Below are 27,464 nucleotides of genomic sequence, written 5' to 3'. Positions count from 1 at the left end.
TGTGGAGTGGCCTGGCTCTGGAATGGTCGTGAGCTGCCTGAGGGCGCTAGGAGCTGAGTCAGGTGTCGGGCAGGGGCAGCCTGTGCTTTTCCTCTGTGAGGTCTCCCTGCCACACCCAGTGCTTACTCTCAAGTGTTTATCCCGTGTCCCTCCTGCAGCCTTTGCCACTCTCTGCCTTGCCTTGCCTTTCCTCCACCCTTCTCTTGTTCTGTCTTTCTTTGAGGCTTTGGGTTTTTCCTCTATAAAACCATGTTGTTTGCAAATAAGGATAATTTGGTGCCTTTATTTTCTATTCAAATTGAGTTTTTTTTAAAGACAGAAACAATGGAAAGCACCTCTTCCTATCCAACCCCGTGTGTGTGTGTGTGTGTGTGTGTGTGTGTGTGTGTGTGTGTGTGTGTGTGTGTGCGCGCGCGCGCGCGTGTGTGTGCTCCCACATGTGAATGCACACGAGCGTAGAAACCTCCGTTAGCCTTGGTTGTTTTCCTCTGTTCCTCTCCACTTCATTTTTGTAGACAAGGACTTCTGCCCCAGGCTGGAATTCACCAAAGCCAATCAGTTTGGTTGGCCAGCAGTTTCCAGGACCCTCCTGCCCCTGGGGTTTATGGGTATGTGCTACCATGTCTAGCTTTTACATGGGCGTTGGGATCTGCATTCACATCTCCCCAGTCAAAAGAAAATGTTGGAGCTGAATAAATGCTAAGCAAATGGTGCTAGGAGACCACAGCAAAGTGAGGGCTCCATAGTGTTCTGTTTGCCAGTTCCTCAGCTCTTTGGGCCGGTGGAGAGTTTGCCTGGAAGATGCTATTCTGGCAGCTAAGAATTATTTGGTGTGTGTTTTTATTTTCTCTTCTCCTGTAAGATAGTCCTTCCTTCTGTCTTAACTTTGTACATCTGACATGCCGAGGTGTCTTCTGTGTCAGAATGTTTCCCCTGGTAGAAGGGACATGGAGGTGAACCTTTCTTTTCTGTTGTAGCCCTAAGAGTGCACAGGCAAGCCAGAATGAAACTCGAGAGTTGCAGCCTCCTCCTCACCCGTCACCTGGCGTATCCAGTCTCTTTGGGGCTCCCTGTTGCAGACAGTGCACAGTTGTGGTGGAGCGGGGTATGTGGTCGGAACTAGAATTGAGACAGGATGCAGAAGCTGGAGTTCTCCAGAGCTGATCAGAGTACCTTTAAATCGACCTTTCAGGGTTCTTTGCTTAAACCTCTTGGTTTGCTCTAGTTCAAAGGCATTTTTATGTAACTTTGAAAGAATAAACTTGAATCTTGGTCCAGAATCAAATTAAAATGTCCCTTAGAGGGCTGTTAAGGCTTAAGATGACGTGGCTGCTTTCCTCAATATTGTCTCATTAACTTTTTTGTTTCCTTGGCAACCTTATTTCTGCTTCTCTGAATGGATGTTGCCCTGGTCATCTGCCCAGAACACAGCTCTCGATGAGGGACCGTGGCAGAGAGCTCAGTGTAGACGTCTGGGAAGGGAAAGTTTACCCTTTATTTCAAAGCACACTGGCTGCATCCGAGAACGGACGCAGTCGTCCCGGGAGTGAGGGTGAGCCTCAGCTGGTGTGTGTAACTGCACAGGTGGTAGCTGGAGACAGCTGCACGGCTTCCCGAACCTGCCGATCCCAGACCCCAGAGCTCAAGGTCAGCGTGGAGTTCTGGACCCCACTTCACATGGAAACCTTGCTAAGCCCCACCCCCAGACTAGGCTGGATTTTAAATTTTTAGTGGAGATAATAGAGTGACTGGAAGTCTTGATGTTTGCCAACTCAAATCATAGCTCTTCCTTAAGATCTTTTTAACATAAAGCATTTGTCTGGAAAAGGATTGCAGACTGTGGCCAATAACTGATTTTTTTTAGTTGAATCCTGGGGTGTCAGGTTTGCGGTTGGCGTTCACCGTCTGACTTTTCTATATTCTGGGGCCATGACAGCTCAGACCTGCAAGTCTGGCTTCTGCTGGGACACGGTGTTGCTGTTTCTGACTGGATTTAAATGTTGGTTGGAATTAAAGCTAAAAAGCAGATGGATTTGAACAGGGAGATTGTCTTGCTTTGAGATCACGTGCGAAGCCAAGAAATTGCTGGAGCAGCCCTAGTGGGGTTTTCAGGAAAATAATATTTCCACTTCTGTCAGCCTGCAGTCTGCCTGGAAATGTGGTATGACCAGCCTTTCCCAAAGATCTTGGTATTTGAGCAGCTGTTTTCAGTACAGGCACAAAATGAAAAGCAAGGGAGTCCTTAGGATTGCTAGCATCTGTCCCCGTCACCAGAGCTCTCGGATAACTCAAGTGGAAAGAGCTGAAGCCATGCAGGTGAAGGTGTGCACGACACAGGGCACGTGTGTGTGGGCTGCTCCTGCTGGTGTGGCTCTGGGCTCCTAAAGCTTCAGGAAGACTTACCAGTGCCACAGCCTGCACACTAGGAAGTCCCCATAGGAACCCTTGCATCCCGGTCCCTATTTTTATTATTTTGAGTTACTTTTCTTTCTATTCTCCTGAGTCAGTTGGGCACTCTGTCAAGTTCAGCGAACACCTGAAACTTTCTAATTGCTCCAGTTAGCCAGTGTCTTCTGTCACTTTCTCACCATTGACGAGAATGAGCTGTATTTGCTCCTAAGGAATGTTTAATGAGGCGTTCCAATGCTATTATTCCAGATCTACGAGAAAAGGTTCCAGAGAACTTGTGGTTTGTATAACTCGCATAAATAAATCACAGGCCCACGAAGAGCACACAGCATTGTCGTTCCCTGCCAACTTTCAAGTAGTTGAAGCTCTGGTGTGAGTTCTGTATGTAAAGAAGCTTATTACTCTTGGGCACACCTTTAATCCCAGCACTCAGGAGGCAGAGGCAGGTGGATCTCCATGAGTTCAAGGCCAGCCTCATCTACATGGTGAATTCCAGACCAAATATGGCTACATAGTGTGGCCATGTCTCAGGAAACAAAGAAACAAATAATAAAAAACAAAACCACAGGCAGAACTAGATTATATCAGTGACTTCTAATGTGTTTTTGGCCAATGACCACTGTGCAGTAGCCCAGTATGTTGTTACAAGTTTGATTTGATTAGCATGATTTGAGAGGTACATGCCCAACCCCACCCTTCTGTGTTTTCAAGGTCTCTGTAGCCCAGGCTGTCCTGGAACTGGCTATTAGGCCAGGCTGGGCTCAGTCTCACAGATCTGCCTGCCTCTGCCTCTGATAGCTGGGATTGAACTGTGCGCCCACACCTGGGAGGCACATGTTTCTAGTGTTACCCAACGTTATAGTTCATTAGTCATAGTAACTAAGCTATTCATGAAAATAAATATTTGGAGTCTGGGTTTCAAGTGGGTGCTCATTGTAACGTCAATATTCAGTCTACTTTTAAGTTTTGCTTTGGTTTAGCGTTCAAAAGTTATTTTAAAAAAATTTTAGATCTATTTATTATCTATTATCTATTTAATATGTGTACAGTATTCTGCCTGCATGTATGCCTGAAGGCCAAAAGAGGGCACCAGATCTCATTACAGATGGTTGTGAGCCACTATGTGGTCGCTGGAACTCAGGACCTCTGGAAGAGCAGTCAGTGCTCTTAACCTCTGAGCCATCTCTCCAGCCCCTCAAAAGTTATTTAAAGATAAATTTTTGCAATAGGTATACATAGTGAGTTCCAGGCCAAACAGGGCTAGATAGTGTGATCTTGTCTCAGAAGGCAACTGAACAACAAACAGCAGAAACTAAAACCACAGGCAGAACTGGGTTGGATACATTGATTGATAAATGACTTCGTGTTTTTGTCCAATAAACATTAGATAGCCCATAGTGAGCTAAGACTACTTAGAATTTTGTTCAGTTTGACTGAGCCAGACACTTGAAAAATGATGTGTAGAAAGTTTTAGCTGTAGTTTGAACCACTAGGCTGGCTTGCTAGGAAGCCACTGGAATCCTCCTGTCCACCATCAGTGCTGGTATTATAGGTGCACATGGCCATACCTGGCTTTTGTGAGTATCTAGGGATCTGAGCTCAGGTCCTTATTCCTGTGCAGTGAGCACCTTACCCACTTTGCCATCGCCCTAACCCACCATCATCTTTCACACCCAATTCAACCACTGACCTCCAAAACTGTAGTTGTCAAGGTCCCTAGAGACCCCCATGCAGTCAACTGTAAAAATTCTCAGTTCTCACTCTCCTGGACCCATCAACCTTAAGATCTTCACTGGGCTTTGTTCTAATCTTGATGGCTGTTTTCCCTTCCTGCTCTCTCCTCAGTTCCTTGATTATGGTAGAGACATAACCAGAGTTTCCCAACCATCTGAACTGTGGAACACAAGGAATTATTAAGAGTAGTTCCTCAGGTTCTCCAGGGGGAAGTGGCACTGTTCCACATGTGCAGGGAGGGAATTCATTCATCACATACAGACAGTGGTTGTCATAGAGGACTGCGGTAATATTTTTATGTGTCTTCAATTAAGATTACCAGGCTTAGTCCATAGGCATTGGGGATTTGGTCCAATTTCCTGTCTAAAATTTCATGTATATGTTGACAGATCCAAAGTTTACATCTCCAGTTTTGTCGTCTTCCTGAATGCAAGGTAGTTAGTGTTCTAGCCATCGTCAGTCATGTCTTGTCTTAAATATCTAGCTCAGCATATTTATAAGCAAAACTTGCTTCTTATCCTCAAAGCTCTTTCTCTCAGAGTTGTCCCTAGGCCACATGTAGCAATCCCTCCGACTTCTCTCTCCTTACATCATGCGATTCTGTTGTGTGTATCTTTCACCTACATCTTGAATCTGTCCAGTTGTTCCTGCCACTGGGGTCTATCCCACATCCTCCCCTGGAGTTTGACTGTTTGGCTAGCCTCTGACCTGGCCTCCAAGGTTCACTGTGTCTACAAGTTCCTCTAAACACAGTGACCAGTGGCCGTCATGATGCCAGTGTTGAGTCCCTCAGTGGTTTCCCTAGTTAGTGAAGGGCGACAGCTGAAGACACCTCCCTGCTGCTCTCACCTCTGTTGTCTCTTCTCTGCCCAGCCATTTTGCTGTTCCTGCCAGGTATTAAACTGCTCCCCAAAGCACTTCTCTCTGCCTACAAGAGTCATCTTTCTACACTCTGGGCCTTATGTCTCCTCTCAAGTCTGCCAAGTGTGATTAGATGGGACCTCAGCGAGGCCTTCCCCACCAAGCATTAGACAGCTGGAGAACTCTTCAGTTTCCTTCCTCTCTCCATTGCTGTTTCTCTCCACTGTGATGGTGATTTCCTAGTATTTTACATTATTTAATTGGGGTTTTTTTTTTTTGCCTCCCATTAATGTATAGGTTCCACATAGACAGAGACTTGGTCTGGTTTTGTCCAAGTGTCTGGAGCAGCCCACCCAGTAAGTAGACGATGAATGCATGTGTGGATGAATGGATGGAATTCCAGTCATTCTAAATGGCCATGTTGTGTGGAAGACTCCTTAAGTGTATCTCACAGCATCTTGAAATGTTCAGTGGGGCTGTTAAAAACTAAGTATCTCAGTGTTATTCCCGAAAGTCTTTAATTCCAAGATTCAAAACTGTCACTGCTGTTGCATGTTGAAGCCAAATTTGTATGTTTTTGGAAGCACAGCCTCAATGTATAATTAAGGCTGGTCTTGAACTTCTATTTCTCCTGTCTCAAATCTCCCTGCCCCCATACCTGTGCCATCACGTCTGGTGCGGCCAGATTTGAATACTTAGTTGCATACTGACACTTCACCTTCACTTTTAAGAACCATGCCTTTCAACTCTGTGTTGTCAAAGGAGCTTATACAGAAGTGCCAGATTCCAAGCCTCAGGTCATCGTCTCTCTGCCTGACTCTTCTGTGTGGGCAGAGCAATGGTACCATCAGGCTGCATTTCTTTTGGCTCAATATGACCAAACCAGGAGGAGGAAGTAATGGGGGATGGAGGAGAAAGGAAAGTGAGGGACATCCTTCCTCTGCTTCTGTCAGCTGCAAAATCCACTGCTGTATCCATGGCTTCTGTGATTCACTGCAGGGGCAGTAGCTCAGGAGTTACTGAGTTCACCCAGTATGTCTCTCACACAGGGGTTGATGTAATGTGGCCTAAATGATGTTTTAAAGTTATTTTTCAGCATCTCATTCTTTTGGCCCAGACCGATTAGACATCACTGAAGTGATTAGACATCACTGAAGTGAAATTGTCAGCCCTGCATTGGTGTCTGTTCCAAAATTGCTCTGGACCATGGACTTGGACATAATTCCATCTTTTATTTCTGTGGCTTCATTACAAAGTCTTTCGACAAATCTTTGGGTCAGCCTATCTTCCTATATAGACAGTTTTTCCTCTCTTTTGATACAATGGCTATGTAGTCCTGGCTGATTTCAAATTCACAATCCTCCTGCTTTTACCTTGAGAGTGATAGGATTTTGGGTGTGATTACCTGTGTTGTTTTTTTTTTTTTTTTTTTTTTTTTTGAGTGGGGCAAATAATAGACTGTTCTGTAAAAATTTCTCCCTTTTATATGTTTTTACTACAGTGTTCCCTCCAACCTGACCGGTCGTGTTAGGGCCAGCCTCAGTTTCCCTATGTGGGTTCTGTCCTCACCCTAGATAGAATTACTGGATCATGTGTGCTGGCCTCTTCTGACTTATTTCCTCTGATGAAGCAGGATGCCTCTGTTCTTTAACCCTGGTTTGAATAATTTAGCCTTTGTTTAGTTCCAATATGCATTTTGCTGTCCTTTGCAGAATTGACCTCTGACGTTTGGGTCTTGTTTCCCTGCCTACTCATCAGCTTCTTCCTCATTTTCTCTCTCTCTCCCTCTGGTTTATTTATTCTTGTATTTTATGTCTCTGACTGCTCTGTCTTCATGCATACCAGAAGAGGGCATCAGATCCCATCACAGATGGTTGGAAGTCATCATGTGGTTGCTGGGATCTGAACTCAGGACCTCTGGAAGAGCAGTCAGTGCTCTTAACCACTGAGCCATCTCTCCAGCCTCCTTTATTCTTATCATTCCCAAGGACATTCATCAATGTCCTAAATTTAACCCAAAGTCTGAGTTTTACCAGTTGTGGGCAGACTTGAAGCTAAGGAGGTCTGCCTTCTTGATGCTCTTGGGAAGGCCAACCTCCAAGTTCCTGGTGCTGTGGCCTCATGGGGATATGCTGGTTCTTTCAGTGACTGTGGTCAGATTAATGCTGAAGTCTAATTCCTCTTCCCACTCCTATCTCCGCCTGCTCAGACCTGAGCAGGGCAGTGAAGCAGTCATTTACATCCCATGATAAACCACACTGTGCACTTAGCCACCCCAGTCATCGTGAGTGATTTTTGATAAGAAGAAAAAACTCTTTAAGTCTTTGATGGTGTCTACCATTAAGTTAGAACCATTGGGTGCAGTCCCTGAGGAAGGCATTACAGTTAGGTTTCAACTTGGTAAGGCTCCTCAGAGAGCATCTGTGTGCCCCACCAGCATGGATCTCCCATGAAACCACTATCACAAAAAGACAGGAAGCAGATTTCAAGGTTCTTAGGCAACCAGATGAGGAAACAGAGACTCGGATTCATCACTGTTATCCCTGAGATCACTTGGTCATAGAACAGAAAGGTCATAGAAAGGTCATAGGCTTTAGGTTTTTGGAGACTTCCAATGTTTTGATGAAGAGAGGATATTTTCATTCCTCTGAAACTTTCAAGTACTATTGTATCAGAGCTGCCTTGGCACTGACCTTGGTGGTCACCTGATTATAAATCTGAATTCTTACCGTGACCTGAGTATGTCCCCATTTAAGTTCATGCACTGAGGATTTAATCCCTGTGCAGTTGTGTGGGGACAGAGCCTAAGGAGAGTGACTAGGCCATTCCATCCTGCTTTCCTGAATGGATCAGTGCCTTTATTATGGGAATGAGATCACCTAGTTCCTTGAGAATAGGTTGTCACGAAAAGCAAGTTTGGCTTACTCTTTCTGTTGGCTACTGTGTGCTCTCCTTCCAACATGGGATGGCACAGAACAGTGCCTCACCAGATACATATAAACCCTTAATACTGAAATTCCAGGACCATATCCTAAGTCACCTGACCGCAGAGCCTCCACTGAGAAGTCCCTAGGGCAAAGTGGACTATGGGCTTGCTGTGGGGTGTTGCCTTGACTGTTAAATGATGTATGTGGTTCCCAGGGAACCAGTACCATTCCGTGGGCAGGTAGGTTTGGGCTGCCTAAGCCGATTATAAGCCTAACTGAGGAAGCACTGTTCCCTTAAGGTTTCTTCTCCAAGTTCCTGTCAGTGGTGGACTGTGACCGGTAAACTGAAAGAAGTCCCCCGTTCCCTAAGTTTTATCAAGCAGCAAGGAAACGAGAGCGCCTCTTTTCCCTGTTCTTTCCTGGTTTGCCTGAGGATCTGAGAAGTGGGTGACTAGCAGGAAAGGGGTTTTTATCAAGGTGCTGCTTGTCTGGGCTCCAGCTCCAGCCTGGCCTTTGACACTGTGTGATGTGTCCCCATAATTTCTCCCTCTGGACTACACTTGTGCCTTTTCTGGGGCCATTCTGTGGTATTCTTTGATTTTATCCTAAGCACTTGTTCCTGGAGGTTGATCACAAAGGCTCTTGCACAGTCGGCCCTGCTGGACAGATTAACTGAAAACCTCTCAGGCCTGAATTATTCTTCCTACAGTCTCCTTGGACTCCAGGAAATGCAAACAGTGCCGGGTGGAGAATGTGGCTTGCTGTTTAGTCCCCCACCCTGTTTGTCCACTTTGGCTCCAGTCAGCCTCTTCAGTTGGAAGAGGCCCCAAACCGTGTAGTCCAGATTCCAGAGCTATCTATCAGCTCCCATGAGCTGTGTCTGAATGTGGTTAATTGAACATTTATCCCCTGGGCCTGCAGCCACTCCCAGCTCCACCGAGCAGTTTTCTGGGCTCCCTCTTGTTCTTCCACCATCCACTGCACTCAGTGGGTGTTGGGGTTCTGTATGAACCTGGCAGGGAAGCGTCTCAGAGAGCAGTGAGATGTTATAGTCCACTCTGGCGAGGTATCCCAACCCCACTCACAGTATTAGGTGAATGGGGCCTTTAGGCGTTCCCTTGGCGGGCCATGCAGGGAATCCATTTTGCATCATGATGATTACCTGAGGAACCTGCTGTGTTCAGAGGGATTAAGCAACACATTGAACTTTGCCTGGTGCTGTGCGACCTCTCAAGACTGGACAGTGTTGGCCAAGCTCTGGGGATGGGAGGGGGTTGCAGAAGAGGAGCAAAAGGCATTCATGGTTGATCCCTTGATGGCTCCCGATGTGGTCTATGATGACTCTTATTTCTTTTTTTTTTTTTTTTTTTTTTTTTTTTTGGTTCTTTTTTTTTGGAGCTGGGGACCGAACCCAGGGCCTTGCGCTTCCTAGGCAAGCGCTCTACCACTGAGCTAAATCCCCAACCCCGATGACTCTTATTTCTTAAGAGCTCAGAGTCAGTCACCAGTGCTGCTTCATGGTATTGGATACTTTTCTCATTTATAAAATTAGATTTATCACATAGCTTTTGAGGATTAAAGTACCCAAAGTCTTGTAATTAAAACTGTCATAAAGGATTTTCCAAATGTAAAGAGCCACAGAAATGAGAGAAGTACTCATCGGGAAACCCAGTGAGGGGCGCTGCCAAAACTGTCAGCCGTCCCTCCATGGCAGTGATTTCCTGGCGGGAACTGGCCTGGGAGGGGCCTTGACAGACATTACACAGAGCTCGTTTAAGACAGCCTGATTGGCACATAGTTATTATTTTATCTTTGTAAAGCTGCAGTGTGAGGCCCAAGACAGTGGGAGGAGCCCCGATGTAGTCTCTTGACAGCCTGCCATTGTCAACCCTAACGGGAGGGAGATGTCAGGGGCCAGAGGAGAGCCTTGGGTTGTAAGTGGTTCACTTTTAGTTCCGCTGAAATAACTCCTGCTGGTGATTTAATGCTCTGACTTCAGAACTCTCCATGTGTGCTAGAGAGAGGGAGGGAGAGAGCGAGAGAGTGTATTCATGTGAACAGTGAATGAATAAATCCTGCTCGCTCACATTGTCAGCACCAGTGTGTCACGTTCTTTTATGTTTCTGAGGCTTGGGCATCAGCATGTTTTCCTGGGATGATGGGTTTGTGGCATAAGGAAGCTGACTCGGTAGGTCGTAGAGTTCAGTTCAGTGCCTCAGAAGCTGGTCAGCAGCAAGGATAATGAGAGCTGGGAGGAGGGTAGGTTTAGATTCAGTCCCAGTCCTAAACACTATAGTCCTAAGTGAAGATGTGTTTGTGGGTAGTCTTAGCACAGACGGCAGTTTATAAGAAGCTGAGACGGTCTGTTGGGCTGATTTTCAAGATTGTCACGCTGTCCATCCCGGTGAGCAAAGCAACTATGAGACTCATATAATTTGTATCCGTTGTCATTGGCCATTCCATGTGATCTATGACATGCATAGTTGTTATGTGGTGGCTGGATGGTAACGGAATGGACATTTTTTGAAAAAAAAAATTACCTTTATTTAAAAAAAAGTAAAAACAAGTCAAAACTAGAAGAATATCACATTTTTCAAATGACTTCTGGTTGAAGTCGTATCTAATTCTAGGGTAAGAGGTGAATTTACCTCTTCAGTGTGGTTTCTACATGCTGTAGATTGTGATTATGTTTGTGACTTCCCAAAATTCATGTATTAGAATTAATCCCTAATGTAACAGCATTTGGAGATGGGGCTGTTGGGGGCTAAGTAAATCCTGAGATCAGAGTCCTTATGAATGGTGTACTATCCTTATGACAAAAGTCCCCCAAAGATCCCCCATTCCTTCATCTCTGACAAGACCTAGGCAGGTCTATAAAGACCAAGGTACAATCTATAAAGCAGATCTTTAGACGCCAAATCTGCCTGGACTTTAGGCTTCACATTACCAAGAACTGAAAAACAAGTTTCTTTTGTGTGGGAGTCATTAGCTCAGAGTTTTCCCTGTCTGAGTGGAAGACACAGTCGAATGAAGACGTCATACAGGTTATTCACGGCTGCACCTCAAGCCCTAGAACTCACCCTGGTGTACAGGGTTCAGTAAACACTCAGAGCGCTCAGGACATTCATGTTGGTTTAGTGAATGGTTCAGTAGAAGGCATCAACCTAACATTAGGAGTAGGATCTTGGTCTCAGCTTGAACTCACCCTTGAAGGACTGTCATATGGGTGTTGGCAGTGCTAACATCTGAAGCTGCAAGAAATATAGAATTTTCTCCACTGCAGGAATGGTCTGTGAAATCACCATCCAATGGTTTTTTCCCCCCCATTCCAAAAATATTTCTCAAATAAATGGACATCATGCATGGGTGGGGAATTACTTCTCTTTTGGAACAAAAATTTATTTTCTTATTTCATTTATTATTTCATGTAGATGTCCCTTGCGATGTTAACTAAAACCAGATGCTGTTTTCTTCTTCATTTTTTTCTCTGCATCTTAGTCACACTTAGACTCGTGCCAGACAACAGTGCACTTTAGCTTTCCTAGCCGTGTGCAGTTTTAAAAGCAAGGTGGTCCATCCTGTGCTTCAGAACTAATTAATTTTGAAAGCTCATATATTTATTGCACTCCATTTATTGCAGCTTTGCATACACACAAGAATCCCCTAGGACCACAGAGCCACAGGGATAAGAACCATAAGCCAGCACAACGGGAAGATGATGCTCTCCGTGAGACATTAGTGAGCAAGCAAGATTTTAAACTCAATGATAAGCTTAGCTTCATTATAGGATTTCAGCCCTTTGCTTCTAACTGAGCAGACCAAGGCCCGAAGGGCTGCACACTAAAGAAGCCTGAGAATTAAACCTCCGAGTCAGCTATGTTTTCTTTGCGATATTGCCACAGCTAGCCACAGGGAGCAAGTGTTTGTTAATAAACTTTTTAATAACTATACATCAAATGAGAAAACCAGAGCAAAGTCCAGATGTTATTAGAGCTATACACTGTCCCAGCCCCTAGGACATCCGAATGTGCTTTGCGGCATATTGCCAGGAGGGCCCGGGAATGGAGGCACATGGAGAGATGAGAGGAAGTGTGGGCTCTCATTCTGGTTGTGTTACAAGGAAGGAACTGGAGTTTATAGAACGTCTGCCACGCTTTATACATTTTATCGCCTTTCAGCCCAATACCACCTCTGCTAGTTGAGTGTGACTCTCAGTTTGTAGATGAGGAAACTGAGGTTAGGGAAGGTTTGGAATGCGCTTAGATTAGGGTGGAAGCCAGCAAGCGGTACGGCTGCACTTGAGCCTCTGTCTATATGGTGCTGTTCAAAACGTACTGCCTAATTTCTCCCTCTGAGATTCCTTCCCCACCTCTAAATCTGAAGATTCTATGTTTAATCTGACTTTCACATAATTCCTGTTTAGCTTTTAATGGTTAAGATTTAATCCACTCCCCTTCCCCGACCTCCACTTCAGATTTGTGAACTAATGCTTAGATTTTCATAAATCTGTTTTCCAAGATGGTGTGTTCAGATGACCACCGAGGACAGCAGACATTTGTTTCTTGGGAGTGTAAACCTTATTTCCTAGGATACTAAGCCGTTACTAGCTTAAATAACCTGGTGACAGATTCTGTTGACACTTCTAACGTTTAAGAGGCAAGAATCTAGTGCTTTGTCCCTTAGCCCATGCAAGTATTTAGTTGTGGTCCAAATTGACATCCTCAGATTGCTGGTCTGTGTTCCTTCCCTTCCTCTTTCTCCGCCCTGTCTCCACATTTGTAGAGGAGGAATTGCTTCCTGTAGTTATGAGGCCAAGAAGGCCAAGACCTTCAGCTGGGAGCCCGGGCAGCTGACAGTGCAAGTTCCAGTCTGAAGGTAGTCGTCTGTGTTAGGGTCACAGAGAGAAAATTCTTCCTTAGCTTACCTTTTTGTTCTGTTTAGGATTGGGTGAAACCCACCCACTTCAGGGAAGGTAATCAGCTCAACCAAGTCAGAGATATACGGAATAATATCTTAAAAGTTAGTGTGTGTGTGTGTGTGTGTGTGTGTGTGTGTGTGTGCATGCATGTATGTATGTGTGTGTATGCATGTATGTATGTGCGTATGTGTGTGTGTATGTATGTGTGTGTGCACATATGTGTGTGTATGTATGTATGTGTGTATGTATGTGTGTATGTATGTGTGTGTATGTGTGTATGTATGTGTGTGTGTGTTTTGCTTGCCCACATATTTGTGTACTAAGGGCATGCCTGGTGCCCTCAGAAGCCAGGGAGGCTGTTGGATCCCCTGGAACTGAAGTTAGAGATGTTAGGGAATCACCATGATGGTCCTCTGGAAGAGTGAATAATCAGTACTCTTAACTACTGAGTCTCTCTCTCTAGTCCCTCAGAATAATATTGACTATCTAGACAGTCTTTGATCCAGTTGAGTTGACATATTAAGTACTGTGACACACTAGAACTATTATTGCCCTATCCATTTCAGACAGGCAGAAGTGACTTGGTGGGTCAAAGGGAGGGGAAGGCGGTATGTCACAAACGCCTGTGGAATATTCAGGGCCAGTTTACTGTTATGGAAAATGGGATCTGGGATTATACTGACTCAAGTATAATTCAGGCTTATTTCTTGCTCATAATGAAGTGCTGGTCAGAGTTATTAGCGTAACACGGTGACCCTTTCATGCTCAAAGCCTCATCAAAACTTTGAATTCACCCTCAAGGCTGTGTCTGCCTCAGGCAGCTGGGGTACAGAAGATCGTGGAGAAGGGTCCACCATGGGAGGATTTTACGAGAGAGGCTGATAATAGCCATGCTATTTCTGTCAGTCCTTTGTTTAGAACTGGCATGGCTGTACCTAACTGCCAGGAGGCCAGGAAGCACATTTCCCAGGACTGGCTCTATACAGTGGATGGAAGAACATGCATTTTCAGAGCTTAGGTAGGGATCCATCCAAACCCTGGGTGAAGATTCAGAGGATCTGAGTTCTGACCTTGTTCTCCTGTCAGCAGCAACGAGGAACTTGACTGATGCCAGGATATCATTTTGCTCTAATGTCGCATGTAAAGATAGATAACTCCTTGCTCCGAGACAGAGAAAGGCCCTGGTTGAAGGCAGCAAATCTCTCATGGTGCATGCTGGGACCAGCCTAGGGACACTGATGCTTGACTGGACAAACTCTCATTCACTGGGCACTGTAGGCATTGGCTTTAGGGAGACACTCACTGTACTTCAGGGATCTTCTAACTGGACTGTGACTATCAAAAAGCGCGGGAAGATTTTCAAGGGGTTACAGACAGAAAGCTTAATAATTTCTTACGAAAATGTCTTATTTAAGTTGCTTAGATCAATTATATAGCTCAGTAAAATAGTAAACTATAGCCTTTAAACCTTAGTCTTAACTAAAAAAATAATATTGATATGTGATTTTCATGTTTACATCTCTTTTGTACTAAGACAACATCCTAGAGCAGAATCAAAACAGAACCGAAATGCCAAGAAGATGGAGGGTGGCTGTGTAGCTGGAGATGAGCAGAGCTTCTGCCTCGTGGTAACATGCTAGGGAGGGAGATGGTCTCAGACTTAAATTAGCAGATGCAGAAGTGCAGGCCATGGCGGCTCTCACAGCAGCACCAGGTAGCCTGCAGTATTAGACGAACACCATTTTAACTTGCCAGGATGGGTAACAGAGTCACTGGGAAGTTTAGCTCATGCTTTTGCCCTTGAGCAACCTGTGGCTAGTGGCTAGTAATCTGCTGACATCACTTTCATCCTTATTCTTGGTTCCAAGGACAGAATCACCTTAATTCTTGTGGAGCAGTTTCAAAATACCTATGGGAGAAAGCGTGGTAGGCTTCCTAGCTTGCAGTTGGTGTTGAAAGCATTCTTGGCTGTTTTCTCTTTCTCAAAGGTTTTCTTGTGAGTCAATGTGAATTCCACAGAAAGGACGTGACCCACAGTACAGCATCTCACCAATACTCTAACACGCCTAAAGCGTCTTTTAATGTTCTGAGGAAGCAAGTTTGCAGAAAGCAGTTTGTCAGGTAGCCTGTGGGTAAGCTGGGACTGGAGTTATAGTCACCATGGAGGTTCTATACCATGTTAGGCTATAGATAATTGGGAAGATGACATTTCTTTTTTTTTTTTTGATTATTTCTATATATATTTTTTTTATTAACCTGAGTATTTCTTATATACATTTCAAGTGTTATTCCCTTTCCCAGTATCCGGGCAAACATCCCCCTCCCCCCTCCCCTTCCTTATGGGTGTTCCCCTCCCAACCCTCCCCCCATTGCCGCCCTCCCCCCACCAGTCTAGTTCACTGGGGGTTCAGTCTTAGCAGGACCCAGGGCTTCCCCTTCCACTGGTGCTCTTACTAGGATATTCATTGCTACCTATGAGGTCAGAGTCCAGGGTCAGTCCATGTATAGTCTTTAGGTAGTGGCTTAGTCCCTGGAAGCTCTGGTTGCTTGGCATTGTTGTACATATGGAGTCTCGAGCCCCTTCAAGCTCTTCCAGTTCTTTCTCTGATTCCTTCAATGGGGGTCCTATTCTCAGTTCAGTGGTTTGCTGCTGGCATTCGCCTCTGTATTTGCTGTATTCTGGCTGTGTCTCTTAGGAGCGATCTACATCCGGCTCCTGTCGGTCTGCACTTCTTTGCTTCATCCATCTTGTCTAATTGGGTGTCTATATATGTATGGGCCACATGTGGGGCAGACTCTGAATGGGTGTTCCTTCAGTCTCTGTTTTAATCTTTGCCTCTCTCTTCCCTGCCAAGGGTATTCTTGTTCCCCTTTTAAAGAAGGAGTGAAGCATTCACATTTTGATCATCCGTCTTGAGTTTCATTTGCTCTAGGCATCTAGGGTAATTCAAGCATTTGGGCTAATAGCCACTTATCAATGAGTGCATACCATGTATGTCTTTCTGTGATTGGGTTAGCTCACTCAGGATGATGTTTTCCAGTTCCAACCATTTGCCTACGAATTTCATAAAGTCGTTGTTTTTGATAGCTGAGTAATATTCCATTGTGTAGATGTACCACATTTTCTGTATCCATTCCTCTGTTGAAGGGCATCTGGGTTCTTTCCAGTTTCTGGCTATTATAAATAAGGCTGCAATGAACATAGTGGAGCACGTGTCTTTTTTATATGTTGGGGCATCTTTTGGGTATATGCCCAAGAGAGGTATAGCTGGATCCTCAGGCAGTTCAATGTCCAATTTTCTGAGGATTCTCCAGACTGATTTCCAGAATGGTTGTACCAGTTTGCAATCCCACCAACAATGGAGGAGTGTTCCTCTTCCTCCACATCCTCGCCAGCATCTGTTGTCCCCTGAGTTTTTGATCTTAGCCATTCTCACTGGTGTGAGGTGAAATCTCAGGGTTGTTTTGATTTGCATTTCCCTTATGACTAAAGATGTTGAACATTTCTTTAGGTGTTTCTCAGCCATTCGGCATTCCTCAGCTGTGAATTCTTTGTTTAGCTCTGAACCCCATTTTTTAATAGGGTTATTTGTTTCCCTGCGGTCTAACTTCTTGAGTTCTTTGTATATTTTGGATATAAGGCCTCTATCTGTTGTAGGATTGGTAAAGATCTTTTCCCAATCTGTTGGTTGCCGTTTTGTCCTAACCACCGTGTCCTTTGCCTTACAGAAGCTTTGTAGTTTTATGAGATCCCATTTGTCGATTCTTGATCTTAGAGCGTAAGCCATTGGTGTTTTGTTTAGGAAATTTTTTCCAGTGCCCATGTGTTCCAGATGCTTCCCTAGTTTTTCTTCTATTAGTTTGAGTGTGTCTGGTTTGATGTGGAGGTCCTTGATCCACTTGGACTTAAGCTTTGTACAGGGTGATAAGCATGGATCGATCTGCATTCTTCTACATGTTGCCCTCCAGTTGAACCAGCACCATTTGCTGAAAATGCTATCTTTTTTCCATTGGATGGTTTTGGCTCCTTTGTCAAAAATCAAGTGACCATAGGTGTGTGGGTTCATTTCTGGGTCTTCAATTCTATTCCATTGGTCTATCTGTCTGTCTCTGTACCAATACCATGCAGTTTTTATCACTATTGCTTTGTAATACTGCTTGAGTTCAGGGATAGTGATTCCCCCTGAAGTCCTTTTATTGTTGAGGATAGCTTTAGCTATTCTGGGTTTTTTGTTATTCCAGATGAATTTGCAGATTGTTCTGTCTAACTCTTTGAAGAATTGGATTGGTATTTTGATGGGGATTGCATTGAATCTGTAGATTGCTTTTGGTAAAATGGCCATTTTTACTATATTAATCCTGCCAATCCATGAGCATGGGAGATCTTTCCATCTTCTGAGGTCTTCTTCAATTTCCTTCTTCAGTGTCTTGTAGTTCTTATTGTACAGATCTTTTACTTGCTTGGTTAAAGTCACACCGAGGTACTTTATATTATTTGGGTCTATTATGAAGGGTGTCGTTTCCCTAATTTCTTTCTCGGCTTGTTTCTCTTTTGTGTAGAGGAAGGCTACTGATTTATTTGAGTTAATTTTATACCCAGCCACTTTGCTGAAGTTGTTTATCAGCTTTAGTAGTTCTCTGGTGGAACTTTTGGGATCACTTAAATACACTATCATATCATCTGCAAACAGTGATATTTTGACTTCTTCTTTTCCGATCTGTATCCCCTTGACCTCCTTTTGTTGTCTGATTGCTCTGGCTAGAACATCAAGAACTATATTGAATAAGTAGGGAGAGAGTGGGCAGCTTTGTCTAGTCCCTGATTTTAGTGGGATTGCTTCGAGTTTCTCTCCATTTAGTTTAATGTTAGCGACTGGTTTGCTGTATATGGCTTTTACTATGTTCAGGTATGGAACTTGAATTCCTATTCTCTCCAGGACTTTTATCATGAAGGGGTGTTGAATTTTGTCAAATGCTTTCTCAGCGTCTAATGAAATGATCATGTGGTTTTGTTCTTTCAGTTTGTTTATATAATGGATCACGTTGATGGTTTTCCGTATATTAAACCATCCCTGCATGCCTGGGATGAAGCCTACTTGGTCATGGTGGATGATTGTTTTGATGTGCTCTTGGATTCGGTTTGCCAGAATTTTGTTGAGTATTTTTGCATCGATATTCATAAGGGAAATTGGTCTGAAGTTCTCTTTCTTTGTTGTGTCTTTGTGTGGTTTAGGTATAAGAGTAATTGTGGCTTCATAGAAGGTATTCGGTAGTGATCCATCTGTTTCAATTTTGTGGAATAGTTTGGATAATATTGGTATGAGGTCTTCTATGAAGGTTTGGTAGAATTCTGCACTAAACCCGTCTGGACCTGGGCTCTTTTTGGTTGGGAGACCTTTAATGACTGCTTCTATTTCCTTAGGAGTTATGGGGTTGTTTAACTGGTTTATCTGTTCCTGATTTAACTTCGGTACCTGGTATCTGTCTAGGAAATTATCCATTTCCTGAAGATTTTCAAGTTTTGTTGAATATAGGTTTTTATAGTAAGATCTGATGATTTTTTGAATTTCCTCTGAATCTGTTGTTATGTCTCCCTTTTCATTTCTGATTTTGTTAATTTGGACGCACTCTCTGTGTCCTCTCGTTAGTCTGGCTAAGGGTTTATCTATCTTGTTGATTTTCTCAAAGAACCAACTTTTGGTTCTGTTGATTCTTTCTATGGTCCTTTTTGTTTCTACTTGGTTGATTTCAGCTCTGAGTTTGATTATTTCCTGCCTTCTACTCCTCCTGGGTGTATGTGCTTCTTTTTGTTCTAGAGCTTTTAGGTGTGCTGTCAAGCTGCTGACATATGCTCTTTCCTGTTTCTTTCTGCAGGTACTCAGCGCTATGAGTTTTCCTCTTAGCACAGCTTTCATTGTGTCCCATAAGTTTGGGTATGTTGTACCTTCATTTTCATTAAATTCTAAAAAGTTTTTAATTTCTTTCTTTATTTCTTCCTTGACCAGGTTATCATTGAGTAGAGCATTGTTCAATTTCCAAGTATATGTGGGCATTCTTCCTTGATTGTTATTGAAGACCAGTTTTAGGCCGTGGTGGTCCGATAGCAGGCATGGGATTATTTCTATCTTTCTGTACCTGTTGAGGCCCGTTTTTTGACCAATTATATGGTCAATTTTGGAGAAAGTACCATGAGGAGCTGAGAAGAAGGTATATCCTTTTGCTTTAGGATAGAATGTTCTATAAATATCCGTTAAGTCCATTTGGCTCATGACTTCTCTTAGTCTGTCTACATCTCTGTTCAATTTCTGTTTCCATGATCTGTCCATTGATGAGAGTGGGGTGTTGAAATCTCCCACTATTATTGTGTGAGGTGCAATGTGTGTTTTGAGCTTTAGTAAGGTTTCTTTTATGTATGTAGGTGCCCTTGTATTTGGGGCATAGATATTTAGGATTGAGAGTTCATCTTGGTGGATTTTTCCTTTGATGAATATGAAGTGTCCTTCCTTATCTTTTTTGATGACTTTTAATTGAAAATTGATTTTATTTGATATTAGAATGGCTACTCCAGCTTGCTTCTTCTGACCATTTGCTTGGAAAATTGTTTTCCAGCCTTTCACTCTGAGGTAATGTCTGTCTTTGTCTCTGAGGTGTGTTTCCTGTAGGCAGCAGAATGCAGGGTCCTCGTTGCGTATCCAGTTTGTTAATCTATGTCTTTTTATTGGGGAGTTGAGGCAATTGATGTTGAGAGATATTAAGGAATAGTGATTATTGCTTCCCGTTATATTCATATTTGGATGTGAGGTTATGTTTGTGTGCTTTCATTCTCTTTGTTTTGTTGCCAAGACGATTAGTTTCTTGCTTCTTCTAGGTTATAGCTTGCCTCCTTATGTTGGGCTTTACCATTTATTATCCTTTGTAGTGCTGGATTTGTAGAAAGATATTGTGTAAATTTGGTTTTGTCATGGAATATCTTGGTTTCTCCATCTATGTTAATTGAGAGTTTTGCAGGATAGAGTAACCTGGGCTGGCATTTGTGTTCTCTTAGGGTCTGTATGACATCAGTCCAGGATCTTCTGGCCTTCATAGTTTCTGGCGAGAAGTCTGGTGTGATTCTGATAGGTCTGCCTTCATATGTTACTTGACCTTTTTCCCTTACTGCTTTTAATATTCTTTCTTTATTTTGTGCGTTTGGTGTTTTGACTATTATGTGACGGGAGGTGTTTCTTTTCTGGTCCAATCTATTTGGAGTTCTGTAGGCTTCTTGTATGTCTATGGGTATCTCTTTTTTTAGGTTAGGGAAGTTTTCTTCTATGATTTTGTTGAAGATATTTACTGGTCCTTTGAGCTGGGAGTCTTCACTCTCTTCTATACCTATTATCCTTAGGTTTGATCTTCTCATTGAGTCCTGGATTTCCTGTATGTTTTGGACCAGTAGCTTTTTCCACTTTACATTATCTTTGACATTTGAGTCAATGATTTCTATGGAATCTTCTGCTCCTGATATTCTCTCTTCCATCTCTTGTATTCTGTTGGTGAAGCTTGTATCTACAGCTCCTTTTCTCTTCTTTTGGTTTTCTATATCCAGGGTTGTTTCCATGTGTTCTTTCTTGATTGCTTCTATTTCCATTTTTAATTCCTTCAACTGTTTGATTGTGTTTTCCTGGAATCCTTTCAGGGATTTTTGCGATTCCTCTCTGTAGGCTTCTACTTGTTTATTAATGTTTTCCTGTGTTTCCCTAAGGGAGTTCTTCACATCTTTCTTGAAGTCCTCCAGCATCATGATCAAATATGATTTTGAAACTAGATCTTGCTTTTCTGGTGTGTTTGGATATTCCATGTTTGTTTTGGTGGGAGAATTGGGCTCCGATGATGCCAAGTAGTCTTGGTTTCTGTTGCTTGGGTTCCTGCGCTTGCCTCTCGCTATCAGATTATCTCTAGTGTTACTTTGTTCTGCTATTTCTGACAGTGGCTAGACTGTCCTATAAGCCTGTGTGTCAGGAGTGCTGTAGACCTGTTTTCCTGTTTTCTTTCAGCCAGTTATGGGAACAGAGTATTCTGCTTTCGGGCGTGTAGTTTTTCCTCTCTACAGGTCTTCAGCTGTTCCTGTGGGCCTGTGTCTTGAGTTCACCAGGCAGCTTTCTTGCAGAAGAAAAGTTGGTCTTACCTGTGGTCCCGAGGCTCAAGTTCGCTCGTGGGGTGCTGCCCACGGGCTCTCTGCAGCGGCAGCAACCAGGAATACCTGTGCCGCCTCTTCCGGGAGCTTCAGTGCACCAGGGTTCCAGATGGCCTTTGGTGTTTTCCTCTGGCGTCCGAGATGTATGTACAGAGATCAGTCTCTTCTGGTTTCCCAGGCTTGTCTGCCTCTCTGAAGGTTTAGCTCTCCCTCCCACGGGATTTGGGTGCAGAGAACTGTTTATCCGGTCTGTTTCCTTCAGGGTCCGGTGGTGTCTCTGGCAGGGGTCCTGCCGCTCCTGGGCCCTCCCCCACGGGAGCCCAGAGGCCTTATACAGTTTCCTCTTGGGCCAGGGATGTGGGCAGGGGTGAGCAGTGTTGGTGGTCTCTTCTGCTCTGCAGCCTCAGGAGTGCCCACCTGACCAGGCGGTTGGGTCTCTCTCTCACAGGGTCTGGGAGCAGAGAGCTGCTGCGGGCCGGGAAGATGACATTTCTAGTCATATTTTTATTAATTCTTCGAGACTTCTATACAGTATTTTATTTTATATTTTTAATTGGATTTTTTATTTACATTTCAAATGTTATCCTGTTTCCTGGTTTCCCCTCCAGATACCCGATATCCCATCCCCTCTCCACCTGTTTTTATATGAGGGTGCTCCCCCCACCCATTCACTCCTTCCCACCTTCCTGCCCTGACATTCCCCTATACTGGGGTAATCAGCCTTGACAGAACCAAGGGCTTCTCCTCCCATTGATGCCCCTGAGAAGGCCATCCTCTGCTATATATGTGGCTGGAGCCAAAGTCTGTTCCTGTGTACTCTTGGGATGGTGATTTAGTCCTTGGGAGCTCTGGGGGTTCTGGTTGGGTAATATTATTGTTCTTCCTATGGGGTTGCAAACCCCTTCCGTTCCTTCAATCCTTTCTGTAACTCCTCCACTGGACTCCATTCTCAGTCCAATGGTTGCCTATGAGCATCCACCTTTGTATTGTCATGCTCTAGCAGGGCCTCTCAGGAGACAGCTGTATCAAGCTCCTGTCAGCATGCACTTCTTGGCAACAGCAATATTGTCTGGGTTTGGTGGATTCCCCAGGTAGGGCAGTCTCTGGGTGGCCTTTCCTTCAGTCTCTGCTCTAGACTTTGTCTCCGTATTTCCTCCTGTGAGTATATTTGTTCCGCCTTCTAAGAAGGACTGAAACATCCACACTTTGGTCTTTCTTCTTCTCGAGCTTCATGTGGTCTCTGAATTGTATCTTGGGTATTCCAAGCTTTTGGGCTAATATCCACTTATCAGTGAGTGTGTACCATGTGTGTATTTTTTTGTCACTCAGGATGATATTTTCTAGTTCCATCCATTTGCCTATGAATTTCATGAAGTCATTGTTTTTTTTTTTTTTTTTAAAGATTTATTTATTGTATGTTAGTACGCTGCAGTTGTCTTCAGACATACCAGAAGAGGGCACCAGATCCCATTACAGATGGTTGTGAGCCACCATGTGGTTGCTGGGAATTGAACTCAGGACCTTTGGAAGGGCAGTCAGTGCTCTTAACTGCTGAGCCATCTCTCCAGCCCGAAGTAATTGTTTTTAATAGCTGAGTAGTATTCCATTGTGAAAATGTTCCACATTTTCTGTATCCATTCCTATGTTGAAGGACATCTGGGTTCTTTCCAGCTTCTGGCTGTTATAAATAAGGCTGCTATGAACATATTGGAGCATGTGCCCTTGTTATATGTTGGAGCATCTTTAGGGTATATGCCCAGGAGTGGTATAGCTGGATCCTCAGGGAGTACTATGTCCAATCAGTCTGGAATCTCCAAACTGATTTCCAGAATGGTTGTACCAGCTTGCACTCCCACCAACAATGGAGGAGTGTTCCTCTTTCTCCACATCCTGGCCAGCATCTCCTGTCACCTGAGTTTTTGATCTTAGCCATTCTGATTGGTGTGAGGTGGAATCTCAGGGTTGTTTTGATTTGCATTCCCCTTATGACTAAGGATGTTGAACATTTCTTTAGGAGCTTCTCAGCCATTTGATATTCCTCAGTTGAGAATTCTTTGTTTAGCTCTGTACCCCATTTTTAATAGAGTTATTTGATTCTCTAGAGTCTAACTTTTTGAGTTCTTGTATAAATTGAATATTAGCTCTCTATTGGATGTAGGATTGGTAACGATCTTTGCCTAATCTGTAGGTTGCTGTTTTGTCAATGACAGTGTCCTTTGCCTTACAGAAATTTTGCAATTTTATGAGATCCCATTTGTCAAGTCTTTTTTTTTTTTTAAGATTTCTTTATTTATTAAGTATAAGTATACTGTAGCTGTCTTCAAAAGACAGCCAGAAGAGGTCATCAGATCTCATTACAGATGGTTGTGAGCCACCATGTGGTTGCTGGGATTTGAACTCAGGACATCTAGAAGAGCAGTCAGTGCTCTTAACCACTGAGCCATCTCTCCAGCCTCATTTGTTGACTCTTGATCTGAGAGCATAAGCCATTGGTGTTCTGTTCAGGAAATTTTCTCCTGTGCCCATGTATTCGAGGCTCTTCCCCACTTTCTCTTCTATTAGTTTCAGTGTATCTGGTTTTATGTGAAGGTCCTTGATCTACTTGGACTTGAGCTTTATACAAAGGGATAAGAATGGATCAATTTGCATTTTTCTATATGCTAATCACCAGATGAACCAACACTATTTGTTAAAATGGTATCTTTTTTCCACTGGATGGTTTTAGCTTCTTTGTCAAAGATCAAGTGACCATAGGTGTATGAGTTCATTGCTGGGTCTTCAGTTCTATTCCATTGATCTGCCTGCCTGTCTCTGAACCAATACCACACTTTTTATCACTATTGCTCTGTAATACAGCTGGAGGGAGGTTAGGGATGGTGATTCCCTCAGAAATTCTTTTATTTTTGAGAATATTTTTTGCTAACCTTTTTTTGTTATTCTAAATGAATTTGCAAATTGCTCTTTCTAATTCTGTGAAGAATTGAGTTGGAATTTTGATGGGGATTGCATTGAATCTGCAGATTGCTTTTGGCAAGATGGCCATTTTTACTATAATAATTCTGCCAATCCATAAGTGTGGGAGATCTTCTCATCTTTTGATATCTTCTTCAATTTCTTTCTTCAGAGACTTGAAGTTCTTGTCCTATAGATCTTTCACTTGTTTGATTAGAGTCATCCCAAGATATTTTATATTATTTGTGACTATTTTAAAGGATGTCATTTCTCTAATTTCTTTCTCAGCCTGTTTATCCTTTGAGTAGAGGAAGGCTACTGATTTGTTTGAGTTAATTTTATACCTGGACACTTTGCTGAAGTCGTTTATCAGGTTTAGTAGTTCTCTGGTGGAATTTTTGGGGTCACTTAAGTTTACTATCATATTATCTGCAAATAGTGATATTTCTATTTCTTCATTTCCAATTTCTCTTTGCCCTCCTTTTGTTGTCTAATTGCTCTGGCTAGGACTTCAAGTCCTATATTGAATAGGTAGGGAAAGAGTAGATAGCCCTGTTTAGTCCCTGATTTTAGTGGGATTGCTTCAAGATTCTTTCCATTTAGTTTGATGTTGGCTACTGGTTTGCTGTATATTGCTTTTACTCTGTTTAGGGATGGACCTTGAATTCCTGATCTTTCCAAAACTTTTACAATGAAAGGGTGTTGAATTTTGTCAAATGCTTTCTCAGCATCTAATGAGATTATCATGTGCTTTTTTCTTTGAATTTGTTTACATAGTGGATTATGTTGATGAATTTCCATATATTGAACCATCCCTGCATCCCTGGGATGAAACCTACTTGATCATGATGGATGATGATTTTGATGTGTTCTTGGATTTGGTTTGCAAGAATTTTATTGAGTATTTTTGCATTGATATTCATAAGGGAAATTGGTCTGAAGTTCTCTTTCTTTGTTGGGTCTTTGTGTGGTTTTGGTATAAGCGTAGTTGTGGCTTCATAGAAGGAATTGATTAGTGTTCCTTCTGTTTCTATTTTGTGGAATAGTTTGGAGAGTATTGGTATTAGGTCTTCTATGAAGGTCTGATAGAATTCTGCACTAAACCCTTCTGGTCCTGGGCTTTTTTTTTTTTTTTTTTGTTGGGAGACTTTTAATGGCTGCTTCTATTTCTTTAGGGGTTATGGGACTGTTTAGATGGTTTATCTGATCCTGATTTAACTTTGATACCTGGTATCTGTCTAGGAAATTGTTCATTCATGAAGATTTTCCAGTTTAGTTGGGTATAGACCTTTGTAGTTGGATCTGATGTTTTTTTGAATTTCCTCAGTTTTTGTTATGTCTCTTTTTTCATTTCTGACTTTGTTAAGTTAGTCTGGCTAAGGGTTTATCTATCGTGTTGATTTTGTCAAAGAACCAGCTCCTGGTTTTGTTGCTTCTTTGTACAGTTCTTTTTTTCTTCTTGGTTGATTTCAGCCCTGAGTTTGATTATTTCGTCTACTCCTCTTGGTGTATTCGCTTTGTTTTGTTATGGAACTTTTAGGTGTGCTGTCAAGCTGCTAGTGTATGCCCTCTCCTGTTTCTTTTTGGAAGCATTCAGAGCTATGAGTTTTCCTCTTAGCACTGCTCTCATTGTGTCCCATAAGTTTGGGTATGTTGTGCCTTCATTTTCATTAAATTCTAAACAGTCTTTAATTTCTTTCTTTATTTATTCCTTGATCAGGTTGTCATTGAGTAGAGCATTGTTCAGCTTCCATGTGTACACAGGCTTTCTGTTGTTTTTGTTGTTATTGAAGACCAGCCTTAGTCTGTGGTAATCTGATAGAATACATGGGATTATTTCAGTCTTCTTATACCTGTTGAGTCCTGTTTTGTGACTGATTATATGGTCAGTTTTGGAGAAGGTACCATGAGGTGCTTAAAAGAATGTATATTCTTTTGTTTTAGGATGAAATATATAGATATCTGTCAAATCCATTTGGTTTATAAGTCCTGTTAGTTTCTCTGTGTCTCTGTTTAGTTTCTGTTTCTATGATCTGTCCATTGATGAGAATGGGGTGTTGAAGTCTCCCACTATTATTGTGTGAGGTGCAATGTGTGCTTTGAGTTTTAGTAAAGTTTCTTTTATGAATGTGGGTCCCCTTGCATTTGGAGCATAGATGTTCAGAATTTAGAGTTCATCTCGGTAGACTTTTCCTTTGATGAGTATGAAGTGTCCTTCTTTATCTTTTTTTTGATAACTTTTGGTTGAAAAAAAAGTTGATTTTATTCCATATTAGGGAATGGGTACTCCAGCTTGTTTCTTGGGACCATTTGCTTGAAAATTTTTTCCCAGTCTTTTACTCTGAGAAGTATCTGTCTTTGTCACTGAGGTGTGTTTCCTGTATGCAGCAAAATGCTATGTCCTGTTTATGTATCTAGCCTGTTAGTCTATATTTTTATTGGGGAATTGAGTCCATTGATATTGAGAGATACTAGAACCAATGATTATTGTTTCCTATTATTTTTTTTGTTAGAGGTAAAATAATGTTTATGTGGCTATCTTCTTTTAGGTTAGTTGAAAGACGATTACTTTCTTGCTTTTTCTAGGGTGTAGTTTCCCTCCTTGTATTGGAGTTTCCCATCTATTATCCTTTGTAACGCTGGATTTGTAGAAAGATATTGTGTAAATTTGGTTTTGTCATGGAATATCTTGGCTTCTCCATCTATGTTAATTGAGAGTTTTGCTGGATATAGTAGCCTAGGCTGGTATTTGTGTTCTCTTGGGGTCTGTGTGACATCTTCCCAGGATCTTCTAGCTTTCATAATCTCTGTTGAGAAGTCTGGTATAATTACAATAGATCTGCCTTTTTATGTTACTTGACATTTTTACTGATTTTAATATTCTTTGTTCTGTGCATTTGTTGTTTTGACTATTTTGTGATGGGAGGAATTTCTTTTCTGATCCAATCTATTTGGAGTTCTGTAGGCTTATTGTATGTTTATGGGCTTCTCTTTCTTTAGGTTAGGAAAGTTTTCTTCTATTATTTTGATGAAGATATTTACTGGCCCTTTAAGTTGGGAGTCTTCATTCTCCTCTGTACCTGTTATCCTTAGGTTTGATCTTCTCATTGTGTCCTGAATTTCCTGGATGTCTTGGATTAGGAGATTTTTGCATTTTGCATTTTCTTTGATGGTTGTGTCAGTGTTTTCTATGGTATCTTCTGCCCCTGAAATTCTCTCTTCTATCTCTTGTATTCTGTTGGTGATACTTGTGTCTATGAGTCCTGATCTCTTTGCTATATTTTTCCATCTCCAGGGTTGTGTCCCTTTGTGGTTTCTTTATTGTTTCTATTTCCATTTTTAGATCCTAGATGGTTTTGCTTAATTCTTTCACCTGTTTGGTTGTGTTTTCCTGTAACTCTTTAAGGGACTTTTTTTTCCTCTTTAAGGGCTTCTACCTGTTTACCTGTGTTGTCCTGTATTTCCTTAGGGGAGTTATTTATGTCTTTTT

The 27,464-nt window shown here is 42.6% G+C and overlaps 1 protein-coding gene across 5 annotated transcripts in view; it reads left to right on the top strand.

Annotated features, from left to right (window-relative positions):
- The window catches only part of Ralgdsl1 (ral guanine nucleotide dissociation stimulator like 1), a 269,618-nt gene that overhangs the window by 53,122 nt on the left and 189,032 nt on the right, over positions 1–27,464 (top strand). The gene's annotated exons all lie outside the window — the stretch shown is intronic.

Source organism: Rattus norvegicus, chromosome 13, assembly GCF_036323735.1.
Source record: "Rattus norvegicus strain BN/NHsdMcwi chromosome 13, GRCr8, whole genome shotgun sequence".
Lineage (NCBI taxonomy): Eukaryota > Metazoa > Chordata > Mammalia > Rodentia > Muridae > Rattus > Rattus norvegicus.
This window is presented reverse-complemented; position numbering and strand designations above follow the sequence as displayed.